The following is a 6,000-nucleotide window of genomic DNA, read 5'->3' as shown; positions in this document are numbered from 1 at the left end:
GGGAGCTGACCTGGTACTCAGTGATTGAAGGGAAATTTAATGGGAAGTTGGGGCTTATGATTAAGGATATCAGAGAATATTTCTGATTGAGGATGGTCATTCTTTTAGTGCCTAAGGGTAGAATATTGAGGTTTATTTTTCTTTGGGTTGGCAATTTTGTTGGCTTCGGTTGTCTTGGGGAGGTCATGTTATGTTCTGATTTTTCTGTTCCGCTTCTTGGGTTGTTGGGATGATCTGAGTGTTAGCAAGGATCGATTTCGAGGGAGAAATCTAATTAAGTGGGGGAGAGTTGTAACATCTTGTTTTCAAGATGCTTGTGTTTTGAGATTGTAAACAAGGTTTGGATATTAGCATGGTTAGGATCCTTGATGAAGTCAGTTATTGGGCTCATTTGGAGGTGGAGCCTATATTGGATGTTTTGAGTATTTGGTTGTGACGTGGAGAAAAAAGAGTATTTTGGTAATTTTTCAATCGGGCTTTATGGGAAATGGATTTCAGATTTAGGCTATCTGATGGAAAGTATGAATTGACAATAGTGTCGAGCGTCTCGATGCCTTTTTATGGGTATGTGGATGGTCGAGATTGGAGTTGTATCGAATGAGTTATGGCATTCGAAAGAGTTAGGGTGTGAGAGAAAACCCTAGTACACAGGGCGTACCGAGTGATACAAAGGTCATACCAAGGAGAAAAGGTATACACGAGGCGTAGCTTGGAATAACGCACAGCATAGATGCGAGGATTGATTCGGGTTGCGTAGCCTCGTACGCGGAGTGTACAAGGAGGTATGCAGGGCATACGAGGGTTAGAATGAAAAACCCTAATTTTAGGGATGGGCATACGAGTGTTAGAATGAAAAACCCTAATCGGGGTGCGTAGCCTCTCACCCTTGGACAACTTTCACAAAACTCTTATCCTTCTTGTGTGTTCTTGGAGCTTAGAAGACCATTAGAAGAGTGTTTTCGTAATTCTAAAGAAGGTGCTCACTCTTGAAGATTCATTAAACAAGCTAGAGCTTTTAGATCTAGAACCTCATCAGCCTTTGGCTCTTATTTGAGGTATAATGTCTCAAACTTGGTGGTTATTATCTTTTGGGCTGAGTTATGGACTCTTTTGGTCCCATTGACGAAGTCCCTTGAGTCCATATCATTTTTGGAGCTTGGAGTTGCCCCTCTCAGTGTTATTTGGCACCTAGAATCATAAAGTTGCTATTTTGGAAGTCTTAATGGGTTTATACAAGAGCTAAGACCATTTTCATTGAAGTAGAGTGCCATTTTTGGAGTTTGGGCTTATATGGGGCATTCAAAGTCACAAAGCCAGTGACTTTATGGGTTTAGACATGATTTAGGACTCGGATCTGTAGTTTGGACTTATGGATTAAATCATTACGTGATGAAAGGAAAAGTGGGTTTAAGAGGGGCGTACGTTGGTCGTACAAGCCGGTACGCACAACGTACAAGCCGTTAAGCTAGTATGTGCAGCGTACCACTGAGTACGCCTTGCGTGCTCTATCTGAGTGGGTTTGCATATTTGGGCTTCGGTTTGGGATGTCTTCTTGGACCTGATTGTCGGTGTCTATTTGGGCCATCTGAGAAGGGGTGTTTTGGACTAGAGTTCAGTCATGGGCTTTAGGGTAAGGCCTAAGCAAGACTTTGGGCCCAATTTGGAAGATTGGGCCATTAATGGACCTTTTTTGTTTTGGGCTTGGTAGGCCCAATGACTTGGGTCAGTAGTGAGCCTGATTAATTGATCCATCTATGGGGCATAGTGTTGGGTGTAGCCTTGTATAGTGTTTGATTATAGTGTTGGGTTGGTTTGGCCAGTTTAGGAGTCAATGCACAGAAGCAAAGACAGTGTAGGGTTTCTCACATAACAGTTGAAGTGAGTCTTCTCACTATACTTACCTGAGTGGTAACATTGTGTGACCGGATGGTCTTGTATGCTTATACTGATTTATGTGATATCATGAATTATGTCTTTGTGATATATGTTGTATATTATTCTGAGCTTTATTGAATTAGGATAGTAGGGTCCAACCTAAGTTTTGGGACCAGAGGGTCTTCACTAGGACACACTGACCGAAGGGTCTTTATCGAGATATAGCCATGAGAGGCTAATGGTATATGTGCAGTATTTTGGGGAACTCATTAAGCTTCGTGCTTACCGTGTTATGTGATATGTGTTTTAGGTACTTTTGAGGATCGTAGGAAGGCCATCTTGATTGTGCACACTAATTAGAGATCATGATTTCAAGGATTCTAGGATTTTATCAAACATTGTTGACTTGTGTTTTGCAACTTATACCTTTTGTGGTTTTTGAGAAATGTGATAATTAGTTTATGTGATCTTAAAAATGAAAATTTTATTTGAAATTTACAGTGTTATAGTGTATTAGTCGAAAGAGTGACTTAGAGGAGGTGGGGTAATTATGGAGGAGGTTATAAATAGGTGTGGAAGGTAGTATTGGGCTCGTACTATTGAAAGCACATGATTTATACTTGATGACAGGAAGACCACGGTGAATATGAGGAATTCGAGAGTGTGAACCTTCTTGTGTATATGATATATGTTTATGTGGTTATGCTTCAGTATGGTGATGACACGTCTGGGAGTGGGAGGTTCAGGATCTAGATCTAGTTTAGGCACAGGCTCCGAACCAATTAATGAAGGTTTGCGAGAGTTCATTGCATCTGAGGTTAAGAGAGGCATCCTTGTTGTGGCCCCTTTAATATTTGGGTTAATCAAAGAAGGTATCATGGAGTTGATGGAGGATCGTCTTTGGATCTTCAAGGTTGGTCAGTCCGCTAGCCAGTCAGGGGACGACACACTCTCCTTCAAGGATTTTAGGGAATATGGGGCACCCGATTTCTTTGGGGTGAAGGACGCCATCGCATCCAGGCGTCGGATAGCCTACATCGAGTATGCTCAGATGATGAGCTTTTGCCTTGAGGGGTTGAAGGTCAGGTTCGTTGCAGGATGTTTGAGGGACCGAGCCTAGGATTTGTGGGAGGAGGTCGGATATGCCTTAGGAGACATGACCTTTGAGGCCTTGACCTAGACCGATTTTGTGACCAGGTTTCGAGTAGAGTTTTCACCGATTGTTGAGGTATAGCAGCTAGCCAGAGAGTTTCTTGATATGGGCCAGACATCTGAGAATGTGGCAGATATGACTACCAAGTTTAGAGAGTGGGTATTTGTTTACAACATAGTTTTCAAAATATGTTTAATATCACCACTACATAGATATCAGATGTAACTCCCATAAAATTCATGAAAAATTTAAACTTTTTAAAACTAACGAGAATCATATTTGTTTACAACATAGTTTTCAAAATATGTTTAATATCAAAGTTCTCCCAAAATCAAATCACAAGACACGAGGAGGTGTACAATCAAGCCTTCGCCTTCCCGCGATCATATGAGGTACCTGAAACATACCCCAAAACTGTAAGTCCAAAGCATACTGAGTTCCCCCAAAATACCACCACACAAAACAAGGCATGAACATAGACACTAATTCCTGGACTAATCAGCCTCGGGCTGGAATACCAGGCATATCCACGATGGGTCCAGTCACTCCTTGGGATGGAATGCCCTCGTATCATAAGCATATTGCCCCAATTAGCCTTGGGCTGGAATACCAATATGTCGGGTCCAATAAACCATTGGGTTGGAATACCCAGGGTTTGTTGGCCTACCACCTCAACCCTACCGCTCCTACCGAGCCTCTGTGCCTACGACTTACAGTCGGCCCGCACCGGGTATCTCGGCCTACCGTACAAAGTAGGACTGCCTCAACCCAACCAAACACAATATGCTGATATATAAACAATCAGTATCAAGTAGGAACATAATACATGCAAACAACAATCATATAACTTACTACTTCCTAGTAATCCTCTCACAACATATAGTCCCACTATCAGCTAACCCCCATAGAATCTGTAACCATAAGCAACCACAGGTGAGATAGCCAACCGACTAGTTGGTCCTACTCTAGAGCCACAACTAAATAAGGAACAGGCAAGAGATCCTAGACCAAGAGTTGCCAGGCTATCCTACATTACCAACAACAGTCCCTAAGGGCACTTCATAGATTATAATTATCAAGTACATATAACATATAGTTCTACAGGTTATTACCACAAAGCAATATACACAATACTAGTAGACAGATCTAATATATCACTATAGCATAGCAGCATACTAAATATCAACAATCCAAGGAATGCATGGTCGCCTGTACTCAAAGCTGAGATAATCACCCGGACAGGTGATCCTACTCTAGAACCTCAACCAAACAAGGAACAGGTGAGAGTGATTAGATTAAGTGTCATCAGTCTATTATACATGGCTATATACAATCCGTAGGGCATCCCTCTACTAGTAGATAACCAAAACCAGTGGGCCGACATTGGTGCCTTCGACCCACGGGTACAGTGAGGCGAAACTCACCTTGATATGCACGTAGGTAACCACTGTAGCAATGGAGAAATCTATCATCTACAACTCATTTCCAATCACCTACAGAAAGATACTTGAGTCAATACCCGATCACAAGTTATAGTAATTTCAACAGTGACTACCCCATATGAAATGACAACTAGGGTTTAACATAAAATGACGATTAGGGTTAAGTAAGAACACTTAACCCATTAAGGACTTAATCACTTAAGGGTAAGGTTGATTCAAGTTTGACTTAGTCGTTCTCAAGTTAAATAATAATCCAATCAATAGCGCAAATACACGCCCGATCATTGTCCAAAATAGAGCTCCTGGATTATAGGGTTTTTACATAAAATGATAACTAGGGTTAGTGTTCCACACTTAACCCGTTAAATAATCAATCCATTAAGTCCAATAATGCATCAAGTTAATTGTGGAGAATTATTAAGTATTATTTTAAGTTTAATAAACAGATTTAACGGGGTCCCGACCAACTTCAAAATTAGGGTTTCTTGATATTAGGGTTTTCTAAACCCTAATTAGGGTTTCCAACTCCTAAATTTAAATCATTAACTAATTAACTAAATATAAAATTAATAAATTGGGCACCATCCACTGCCACCTCGAGTAGTGGTGGTCGGCAGCAGGAGGTGGACGTCACTCCCACACAATGGATGTTTGAGTAATAACTCCACCAATCCAACACACATAAAATGTCCTACAACACACACACACGCACCAAAAAGAATAAGAAAAATTCTAATATAACCACCAAAAATAATGGCCGACGGCGGCAAGAGGTGGCAACCACCACCTTACGGTGGTGGTGGTGGGTTTTCATTGGTTTTCCGGCCAAACAAAGACCGTACAACATCATACCAATAAACTACGCTCACGCACACTACACTATACACACACCATAACTCACATACAGCCGCCACACACGGTGGCTGGTGGTGGCTGAAAAGGCAGCAAAAGGGTGGCGGCCACCTTGGTTGGCTGCCATGGTCGTCCTTTATGATTTCCGGCAAACCCAAAATAGCACACACACCATAAAAACATGAAGTAGCAGTACAAACATACTCACACACAACACGAACACAGAAGCCTCCTTCAAGATGGTGACATTGATCGAAGCAGCGGAATGAGAGTCGTCGAGCGGCGGCGACAGCGGGCTAGCTAGTTGTTGTTGGTTCCATGCACGGAAAAAGGGGAAGAACTTGCAAAAAAACACATCCTCTCCGTTGAAACGGACGCAACCGTAACATCTAGCTCTTGCTTTGATTCTCCTACTCGGTTCTCCAATTTATCTCTAGAAGCGATAGCAATGACAGAAGCATGGTGGTGGTTTCTCGGTTTCAGCAGCAAGCCACCACAAAGGAGATGATAGTATGACAGCCCTAGGCTTCTTTTCTCCCGACTATCTTGCTCTCTTTCTGACGTAGAGGATGGGTTGGATTAGCCAATTTTCGGCTTCAATTGTAGCTAGGAGGTGGAGGATGGAGGATAGGGGTATAAGGATAGCGGCTGAAGAATAAGATTAGGGTTAGGGTTTTA

Source organism: Lactuca saligna, chromosome 4 (genome assembly GCF_052625555.1).
Source record: "Lactuca saligna cultivar CGN05327 chromosome 4, ASM5262555v1, whole genome shotgun sequence".
In the NCBI taxonomy this organism is placed as follows: Eukaryota; Viridiplantae; Streptophyta; class Magnoliopsida; order Asterales; family Asteraceae; genus Lactuca; species Lactuca saligna.
This window is presented reverse-complemented; position numbering follows the sequence as displayed.